At 40.9% G+C, this 11,456-nt stretch overlaps 1 pseudogene; it reads right to left on the reverse strand.

Moving 5' to 3' along the window:
* Nucleotides 1-2,845: 2,845 nt before the first annotated feature.
* Nucleotides 2,846-4,832, reverse strand: LOC101905981 (syntaxin-binding protein 4-like; annotated as a pseudogene).
* Between the last annotated feature and the right edge of the window lie 6,624 nt (nt 4,833-11,456).

An 11,456-nucleotide genomic window follows, 5' to 3' on the forward strand; every position in this document is an offset into this window, starting at 1 on the left:
TTCTACTGTCATATTTTACTTTCACTTTTTATTTTATTAAAAAAAGCTTAATTTTACTGGAGTATAGTTGATTTATAGGGTGGTAGCTTCAGGTGTACAGCAAAAAGTGACTCAGTTACATATATACATGTATTCATTCCTTTATAGATTATTTTCTCATATAGTTTATCATGGAATATTGGGTAGAGTTCTCTGATCTATGCAGTAGGTCCTTGTTGGTTATCTGCCTTATGTATAGTAATGTCCATGTGTTCATCCCAAGCTCATGATTTATCCCTCCAGCAATCCCACTCTAAGCAAGCATATAACCAGAGAAAACCATAATCCAAAAGGATACAGGCACCTTAATATTCATTGCAGCACTGTTTACAGTAGCCAAGAAATGGAAGCAATCTAAATGTCCATCAACAGAGGAATAGATAAAGATGTGGTACATTTATGCAATGGAGTGCTACTCGGCTATAAAAAAAGGAATGAAATAATGCTTTCACTTTTCAAATGGTAATTTAAGAGTAGGGGTATGAGTCTGGAATAACATTTGCTGAGTACCTAGTGTAAGAGTGTATGATAAGTCGCTTCAGTCATGTCCTACTCTTTGTGACCCTAGACTGCAGAGCCTGCAAGGCTCTTCTGACCATGGGATTCTCCAGGCAAGAATACTGGAGTGGGTTGCCATGTCCTTCTCCAGTGGGTCTTCCTGACCCAGGGATCAAACTCAATTCTCTTATGTCTCCTGCTATTGGTAGACATATTCTTTATCACTAATGTTACCTGAGAAGCCCAGGGTAAGAGTGGTCCATTCCATCTTCAAAGCTGTTCCCTTTCTGTCTCAGAAATGAGAAAACTCAAGACCAGAGCGGGTAAGTCACCTGCCCTGCAGTTGGGAAAATCTGACTTTTCCCGACTCCAAAGTCCAAGATGCACCAAGATGTCTTTAGAAAGCTACCTTCTATTTTATTAAAATGGTATATCTTTGCATAAAAAGTGTAGCAAGCTGGGATGTCTGTAGCTTTGGTAATATAATTTGGCTCATTCCTTCAATAAACATTTACTGGATTTCTACCGTGTAATTGCCAATAGGCTAAGCGCTAAAAATAGAGATAAAATATTGTGGTGTCAGGAGAGACAGACCATTCAAAGACAAATGCAATTTGAAACTGCCAACACTTAGCCGCTTTGAGTTATAAAAATGTCCATTTCAAATGACTTATACTAAAACTCATTATCCAATAAAGAGACTAGCACACTTTATTCTAATTATTCTGACTTAATATTTGGAAACAAAAACAATTACATGTTATTTCTCAACATTTTGACGGTGTTGGCTGTATACTGGATAAGTAAATAAGCCGTGTGTGTGTGTGTGTGTGTGTTCTGGTTAATTGAAAACCTGGATTTCCCTGAGAACATTGCACTCGAAGCGGAAACAGGACCTGAAGGAGCCCTCTCAGTGAGTTTCTGTCCCAGTTCTGTGACACTGGGCAAGTCATTTAACTTCTCAGCTTCATTTTCCTGATTCAAATAATGGAGAAAACTTCCCCTATTTCAGAGGTTCATTCTTTAATTAATGAGCTGGTGAATACTTACCCAATAATTTGTATTCTTCCCTGCTCCCAATCCCTTCCTCCTGACTTAAATGCGAAGACATTGCAACAGAAACAAGCAACCTTTCAGGTTCCAAGTACTTCAACTGTTGTATTTTATTATCTTTCAGATCCTTCTGAATGAATTTGCTCCGTAATTTTGCCATGGCTTAGTGAGGGAGAAAAAAAAGACAGTTTATCACCAGGCAAATTATTTTTTCAGAGGATCTCTCTGTGGCAGGGAGTTTTAGTCAGCCTGGAGCTGACTCACCAAATCCAGACCCTGGGGCTTCCCTGAGAAATGCACTTGGATCATGGAGGTTCTCTTCTTAGGGCAGGACTGACGTGCTGGAGCCAAATCACCCTGCCCAAGACGGTCTGCACTCAAGGCGTCTCCAGAGCTGACAGGAAATGATTCAAGCCCAAGGTTGGTCAGAACAAGTGTGACCATTTCCTCTGTGCATGAGATGACAAAGAACTTGCATCAGGGACCTTTCCTGAATAGCCTACTGATTTAAAGGGTTCCAAGTAGTATGAGATAAGGCACATCTTTTACGTGGCATACTTTTGTCTTCTCTACTTGAGGACAAGCAGTACCTTGGACTGTAAATACACCACTTTCTACACCACCCCCACCACGCTTAAAAGTGATGAGGCAAATTCACTCTAACTGGTGAGTGTGTAGCTCCTACACAGTAACATGCATGTAACTGTGTTCAGTTCAGTTCAGTCGCTTAGTCGTGTCCGACTCTGTGTGACCCCATAGACGGAAGCCCACCAGGCTCCCCCATCCCTGGGACTCTCCAGGCAAGAACACTGGAGTGGGTTGCCATTTCCTTCTCCAATGCATGAAAGTGAAAAGTGAAAGTGAAGTCTCTCAGTCGTGTCCGACTCTTAGCGACCCCATGGACTGCAGCCTACCAGGCTCCTCCGTCCATGGGATTTTCCAACCAAGAGTACTGGAGTGGGGTGCTATTGCCTTCTCCATATGAAAAATTATACATATTATAAAATCTAATTACATATGATTAAAAAATAGGACTAGATTATTCTTAAAGAACTACTATAGTGGCAATCAATTTTGCAAATATATACAGTTATATCCAAAAGTTTTACAAAAACTGCTTAAATCCAGAGTCTCCATTTCACAACTTCACTAACGAGTGTGTGTTTTACTCCTCGTTTAGATGTTGTGTCTCAGAGTTATCTGCATAGATGGAGATGCTGGAAGACCATGGAGCGCAGCTTCCCACAGAAAATCATCAGTTCCTCTGGTCCGGAGGTTCTCTGGAACAATCCTCTTCAGTCTCCTCTGAGCAGGACAAGTTTAGTGCGCTCATCACGGGGTGCACCCAGGACGTAATCTGTGTTACGTGATTGATGAAGTACTCGATTCCACCTGCTGTGTAAGCTTCCTCCCACCCATAAGGTAGACAATCCGTATCAAGTATGGCACGGACAGATTTAACAAGTTCCTTAGACCCAAGTGCCAGTGTTGCTGGGATGTTGTGTCCATTCTTTCCCAATGGCGTGACTTAAATTTGACCAAGGTGCAGAATTATCAGAAAATACATCTTGAATAGCCTCTACAAAATGGAGAAGCTTTTCAGTGGATGCCTCAAAAGTTTTCCAAGCCATTTCTGATTTTCGCAATTGGCAGTCCAGTACTGTGATTCTCTTTCTTAACTCCTGAACACTGTTTATTTTGGTCAGAAAAACCAGCAAGCTGAGCCTTCAGCTCTGTAATCTCAGCCTCTAACAGACGGATCACTTCCTTGTAATCCATTTCCATTCCTTGTGCCTGTCTCTGTGCAGCTTCGGCAAGATGAAGCCGGCTTCGCAGGGCTCTTGTTTCTTCGACCACAGCTTTGGCTTCTTGTTTAACATTCTGGAATTCTTCTGTCAATTGCTTCCTCTGCCTTTCCGATTCAAAAATTTTTCCTTAAGTGTCTTCACTTCTTCCAAAGTGTTATTTCTTTCATGCTTAAACTTTTCCATTTCATCTGTTTCTAAGGAATCACCTGTCTCCTGAGAAATCTGTGAATTTAATATACTGGAAATTTCATGTGCACCAACGTTGGCTTCATCCAATTGCAAGTAAAACAAGTTTCTGGCAACATGGACAAAATCTCCAAAAGATACCATCCCCTTTGGGTCTACTTGTACTTGCTGTCTCAGAGCTTGGTGGTATTCTTTTGTGGGCTGAATTCCAAGATAATTTAGAGTCATTTCCAGTTTCCCTACCTTAACGCAAACAGACGGATTTAGGGAAACCTTTCCTTGTGGCCCATAGTTATCAGTCCAAGCAGGGGCAATATCTGTATTAGACATATCTGTAGGGCTGTTGTCTGAAGAAGTAACTGGAATCTGTTCTGTTTTCTTGTATCCAGTTTTTATCTGATTCCTCCTAAAAGAAGGTAAAATGGCGTCTGTATTCTGGGAGTGGATGAGGTCTTTGGAATTAGTGTTTCAGGAGAAGAAATAAGGCTAAATTTTGAGGCTCGAGGTCCATATTCTCCTGTAGCTTGTAAAAGGGATGAACAAGATGGATTTTCCAAATGGCTGCTGTCGGATTTCTGTCTTATGAATGCTGTCTCCCAAAAAGATTCTGACCTCAACTTGGCTCTGGTAATTATGCTTTTTGCTTCTTCGAATGATACACCAATCATGGACTCCTTGTTTACTGAGACAAGTTGATCTCCTGGTTTCAAACATCCATCCTTATAACAGTCTCCTCCAGGAATGATTTCCTGAATATATACCAATGGACCTTCATTCCAGTTAATTCCTCCTAGGATCTTCAGACCAAGGCCTGTTTTCTTGGTAACTGTAATCACCTGAAAGGTAGGATCCTTTTCAAGTAGACTGGATGATACTACAGAAGATGTATTTTTATTCATGGTTTCACTACAACTGTAGCCTTGGATTTAACAGCTGCGTAAATGAAGATCTTGATGAAGAGTCTATAAATTCTTCTTTTTCCTATCTTGAGGGACTTCCTGCAGACATTACTCTGACTCATATTACTCCAAGAGCTTCTTAAATGCTTTCCCAGCCACCCGGCCTCCGTAGCCCAACCGCAAAAGTGGCCGTGTTAGGTGCTGTGTATAAAGCAACCCAACATGGATTCCTGTCACCTTGAAGCTCAGTTTGCAGGAACAAACATGAGTCACACATGTAACTAAACGTATTGTTACAGAATATGATAGAGGATCTAAAGTGTACTTTAGACCCTGTAGGGTGGGGCTCTGAGGAAGATGGTCAGGGAACACCTGGTTTAGGTAGGTCCTTACGCTGAAAGGGACTCTCACAGTGGGCTCTAAAGGAGCCAGGAGAAGAATGGGAGGCAAGGGTAGGAGAACCTGGATGGGCAAAAGCTCTGAGATGAGGCAGGTAGCTTGGTGGCTTGGAGGAGGAAGCAGCCTGGGGTCTGGGGTGGAGCCCCTGCTCTTTGAACTTGAGCAAAGCAAAATCAGCGCAGTGTTTCAAAGAGAAGGGTGTGGAAGTGGATCCATGTTTTTCAGGACTCAGCCTGGTTGCTATGAAAGATAAGGGGCGAGAGAGGATGTCAGGAGAGTAAGGGAGGGACTTCTCTGATGGTCCAGTGGTTAAGATTCTGCACTTCCAATGCCAGGGACGAGAGTTCTATCCCTGGGCAGTAAACTAGGCTCCCACGTGCCATGCCGTGTGGCCACAAGACACACAAAAAAAGAAACCCCCCCAAAAAAGAGAGAGAGATAAAGTAAGGGAAACATGGTGACTGTGAGCATTAACAGGAGCCTTAGAAGGTGGAAAGGATCTGTTGGAGTAAGGAGTTGTGCACAGTATTTGGGATAAAGCAAAAAATGTCAGTGAAGGCAGAGAGGCAGGCTCGTCTGAAGCGACTTGGAGCAGGTGTGCGATCAGGGTGGAGGGGAGGGGATGAGCAGAATGGCAGTTTCTGAGCCTCAGACTGTCCATCTCTCAAGAAAATCTGGATATACCTGTGGCTAACTCATATTTATGTATGACAGAAACCAAGGCCATATTGTAAAGCAATTATCCCTCAATAAAAAGTAAATAAATGAAAAATAAAAGAATGATGAACAACAACAAAAAAATAAATAAATGGAGGACATGAGGTTGCAAATGAAAAAAGAAAAATCTGGAAGAAACTGCCTCATTCTCTTTCTTACACCACTGCCACACTGATCCAGTAGAAGTAAGGATCTTTGTCTTTTCTGGGTTTGTCCCAATCTCTTGGCAACATCTCCAGTTGAATCTTAATAGCTCCTGGGTTTACTTTGGGAATTTTGCTCTTTAGAGAGATATTTGACAGATTTTTTTTGCCCCTTGAACTTCTTTGATGATAATAGAAATCTTTGAAAGTCAGATACACCCTAAAAAAAAAAATCACTGTCCACGTCCCTGACTCCAATGAGCCATACAACATGGTCAAGCAGTAACAATCTGATGTTCTGTAGCATCCAGGTGACACCCTCTGACCATGGGGACTTTGGAGGGTGCAACCAGGAGTGAATAGTAGGGACCCCCAGTGTTCCCACAGCTGAATGAATATGGCCCCTAAGGTCACTGATGAAAATGGCTTTGTGACTGAAGAAAGCGTTGCCCTTTGCGTGTGATTAGTGTGTGATTAGTAAGACAGAGATGACGCTATTCTTTCAAAGTCCTCCCATGACCAAATTTGGCCTCCGGAGAACGGGGTAGAAACATTTCATATGAGTCATGCCTGTTTGCCTCATGTCTGTCATTAGTTGCTATGGAAACCACTCAGCACAGCCCATGGGTTCAGAATTCCTGCAGTGAGCCTCCAACTTAGCCCCAGTTTGTACAGCAAACAAGTTTGCTTACTTTGTTAATCTTTAGCTACTTCCTGCCTGGTTCAAATTGGAAGCTGAAGAACTCAGAACAGCGGAGAGCACAGGGTGCCTTTTCCAGGTGAATCACAATAAGGGACATGCTCTTGTGTTCTGCCCCAAGGTTGGTATAGATATTTAGAAGAATTCCAGATTACTTTCTGGGTAATCAGGTTGTTAGATCAAAGCTGCTCCCTTGTTAACATGGACACTGTACATATGTGAAAGGCATTTAGGGATTCCTCACGTTGTCTTTTCTGGGTCCGTCCCAATCTCTTGGCAACATCTCCAGTCCAGTCTTAATAGCCACTGGCTTTACTTTGGGAAATATGCATTTTAGAGAAATGCTTGACAGATTTTTGCCCCTTGAACTTCTTTGATGATACAAATCTTTGAAGCTCAGATACAAGAAAAGTTTATGTGCAGAGTGCCTCCTGGTGATTCAGAGATTGATGGGATGCTTGTAACTTATTCACCAAGGAATTTAAATCAGAAAGACCTGGACTGGGGGTAGGTGGTGGGGGAGGGATGGATTGGGAGTTTGGAATTAGCAGATGCGAACGTGTGCGTGGTGCGTGCGTGCGTGCGTGCGTGCTAAGCTGCTTCAGTCATGTACGATTCTTTGCGATCCCATGGACTATAGCCGGCCAGGCTTCTCTGTCCATGAGATTCCCCAGGCAAGAATACTGGAGTGGGTAACCATTCTCTTCTCCAGGGGATCTTCCAGACCCAGGGATTGAACCCGGGTCTCCTGCATTGCAGGAAGTTTCTATACTGTCTGAGATAGAGTGGACAAACAACAAGGTCTTATTGTATAGCACAGGGAACTATATTCAATATCCATGATAAATCACAATGGAAAAGAATATGAAAGAGAGGGCTTCTTTCTATAGCCTCGTCTGCATAGAACACATGACCAGTCCAGAAAAGAGACAGATACTGTCTCAGATCCACCTGCTTGCTATGTGTCTCCCTGTTTCCAGCCCCAAATATCCATGAAAATAATCTCTGAAGACCTTGCCCTTTATTTACTAAACACATTCAAACATGTCAAAATATGAGTTTTATTTCATGTTAGGACCTGACACTAAGGAAAAATAGAGCTAATTTAAGTGAAAAGGACACTTTAGTTGAATAAAAATTAAGAAAATATTATTGTGAGTTGAAGAATATATGATAATTCAAGTCTTAAGAAATCATAAGAAATAGGGCCAGATTAGCAAAAACATCAAAGTCGGTGAGTTTATACTGAATCTGACAGGCCATAGAATCACTGTAGATGAAACAGAAATAGTTGAAACTCAAGTCAATTCTGTATTCCTTTTAAGTTTGATGATTTAGAATTAAATCCGAATCTACTGCATGCTATTGTCTACCTTTGTGTAAACAATGTACACTTTTAAAGCATCAGTTTGTTCTTCTGTGATGCTGGGGTAATTCTATTAGGTTGGTGTAACAGTAATTGCTATTTTGCATTGTTGAACTCTGCCATTTGATATTGGAATACACACTTAAATAAATGTGGTTATGTTATACCTCATTTTAATGCACATTTATCACTTTATTTTTTTGCTAGTGACTTATTACTAGCTGTTTATTTTATATTTATTTTAGTCTAGGGAAATGATGTTAGAGAAAAAGCAAATATGCACAATTTTCTTATTTGGGTTCAAAATGGGTTATAAAGTAGCAGAGACAACACGCAACATCAACAATGCATTTGGCCTGGAAACTGCTAATGAACCTCCAGTGCAGTGTGGGGTCAAGAAGTTTTGCAAAGGAGACAAGAGCCTTGAGTGATGAGGAGCAGAGTGGCCAGCAATCGGCAGGTGACAACGCCCAGCTGAGAGGATCATCGAAGCTGGTCCTCTTATAACTACACAAGAAGTTGCCAAAGAACACCATGTCAACCCGTGCATGGTTGTTTGGGCATTTGAAGCAAATTGGAGAGGTGAAAAAGCTCAATAAGTAGGTGCCTCATTCATGAGCAGATCAAAAATTTTAAAAATCATCATTTTGCAGTGTCGAAGCACAGATTTTTTTTTTATCTTTTTTAATTGTATTTTATTTTTAAACTTTACATAATTGTATTAGTTTTGCCAATTTTTATGCTACAGGAACAAACTTATTTCTCATTGGCAAAAATGTGTTGATTGCAGTGGTTCCTATTATATTATAAAGATGTGTTTGAGCCTAGTTATAATGATTTAAAATTCATGATACTAAACTGAGATGAGATTACTTTTGCACCAACCTACCAACATTGTTAAGGATTGCTGTAAGCAGTAAATCCCATGATATAAGTGAACTCAGTTGGTACAGAGCCTGGTGCATACTGAAACTTCAATAGCTGTGTCCTTTTTCTTTTTTCTTAGAAGATGATGAAGATGAACTTTTACCTTAAAAATAGCAACTTTAAAAACATCCTCTTTTAAATGGCTTTTTAAAAACTAAGTTTAAGAATTACCTATATATTTTCTTTATTCGTCCCTCAATGCCAGTGATCCCAGCCTTTTTGGCAGCAGGGACCAGTTTCATAACAGACAATTTTTCCATGGACTGGAGGGCACAGGGTTTGGGGGGCTGGTTTCAGGATGATTCAGGAGCATTACATTTATTGTGTACTTTATTTCTATTATTATTACATCAGCTCCACCTTGGATCATCAGGCACTGGGTCCCAGAGGTTGGGGACCCCTGATGTACACCATCAACAAAGATAACCGAGAGCAATTGTATGGTCAGAACTTGAGTTAAAAGGCAAAGAGGATAAAATTACTCTTCTGACCGTAAAGTGCTTTGTTTCTTTCATCCTCTGATAAATCATACCTAAATCTAAATTAAGCTATATTATTGAAAAGCAACAAATAAAATTAGTAATAACAATATCCTGTCTTTTAATGGATGTGATATTATTAGAAAATGAATTTATCACATTTGCTTCCTCTGACCCGTTACCATATTTTTTTTAACTTAGTGTGTTCTGTTCTGTAATTTATACCCAAAATCAAAGATTTAAAAATACAGCAGTGTTATTGAAAAATAATTCACGTACCATGCAATTCACTGACTTAAGGTGCAAATTTAGTGGTTTTTAATATAGTCAGAGTTGTACAACCGTCGCCACAATGAATTATAGAACATTTTCATCACCTTCCCAATACCTCTCATATCTTTTATCAGGCACTCCCTTTCCCCACCTCATCCCCTTCCCTCCCCTACCCTGAGCAACCATGAATCTACTTTCTGCCATCATAGATTTCCCTATTCTGGACTTTCCTATGAACGAAAATATATGAGTCTATTGTGTCTGGCTTCTTTCATTTAACTTAATGTTTCTGAGGTTCATCCATGTTGTCACAAGCATGAGTACTTTATCACCTTTTATTGATAAATAATGAGGCTTCCTTGGTGGCTCAGTGGTAAAGAATCTGTCTGTTATTGCAGGAGGTGAAGGAGACCTGGTTCAAGTCCTGGGTCAGGAAGATCCCCTAGAGGAGCAAATGGCAACCCTCTCCAGTATTCTTGCGTGGAGAACCCCATGGACAGAGGAGCCTGGCGGGCTACAGTCCATGGGATCACAAAGAGTCAGATACCACTGAGTTGCTGAGCACCAGGATTGACAAGCAATAGTCCATTGTATGGATACACCACATTTTACTTATCGATCCATCATTTAATGGACATTTGGGTTGTTTCCAGTTTTTAATTATTGTGAATAATGCTGCTATAGAATTGTAGAATTTTAAGCCCAGAAAGTAGCATATAGCTTATTTAGTCCATTCACTCTCAGTTGACAGAGATTCTAATGAAGCAGCGGAAAAGGTAGGTGAATAGGCCAAGTCATTGCTTTTCAGTTGCAAAACTTGAACTCAGGTCTTCTAAATATCCTATGAATGTTATTTCTATCTCCACCAAAACCAGGCAAAGCTTTAGGAAGAGGGCCCTGAGATAGCTGTTATATCAGAGGCAACAATAGGTAAGAGCCGGCCTCTGTAAATTCAGCAATGTCCAATTTAGTGAAACAATGCCTGTGTCTGATTCTATGAATCTCTGAAACACTTCTCGGAGTGCAGCCCACATAAGGAGTATATAATAGGAAACTGTGTAATTGATGCATTGAAAGATCTCATCTCATAGAGAGTAAGCGATAAGCAACTTTGTACTTGATTTTTATTTTTCCTTCAAGCCAGTTCACTGTGGTAATTTTCCCCATTCTCATAGATAAGAACGTCGATAGGTCCCAAGAAATGAAAAGACCTATAGTTTCTTCATGTCACAAATCAGTCTCCATTCAGCATGGAGAATGCCTAAGCTGTGCACCGGTGAAATGTTCCATCTTCACTGGAAGTAGTCTGTCTCCCATTTAAGGCATCAGTCCAGCATTTGTGCAGGGAATGGGAAGAGGGCCCATGGGGAGCTGGAACATTCCAACAATGCTGTAAGGGCCGCACCTGTGTTCCCTCAGGCAGGCAGGGTCTTCACACCTCTGTCTTTCATGATTGCCTTCAGAGGTTCTTTAGAGACCTTTTCTCCTGCATCACTGGAACATGGCCAATTTATACTTTTCTAGCCATCACTTTCTCCTTTCTTAGCCTCTGGGAATATAGCAACAGAAACCAGATATTCCTGCAGTTGTATCATCTGGAACAGTATGCTAAATATGTTGTATATTTAGAAGTTTTCAATGGAAGAGACAGGACCTTATCCCCCACCCAAAAAAGAATTGGCTTAAACAACAGAAACAAGTACAACCCTACATAATCCAGATGTTGGACAACTCCAGAGTTGGTTAACTTAAGAGTTCAAAGACATGCCCAGAATCTGGGTTCTTTCCACAATTCTGTTCTGCATCCCTGGGTTTAAGCCTAGTCTCATTGCTTTCATGATCACAAGACCGGTACCACATTTTAGAGATCACGTCCAGATTAGACAATGCTTAGGAGAAGAAGAGCTGTTTCTCCCGTTTAAGAAAAACTTTGCCCAAATCCCCACCCCAGCAACTCAGCAAAGTGACA

Source organism: Bos taurus, chromosome 27, assembly GCF_002263795.3.
Source record: "Bos taurus isolate L1 Dominette 01449 registration number 42190680 breed Hereford chromosome 27, ARS-UCD2.0, whole genome shotgun sequence".
NCBI lineage: Eukaryota > Metazoa > Chordata > Mammalia > Artiodactyla > Bovidae > Bos > Bos taurus.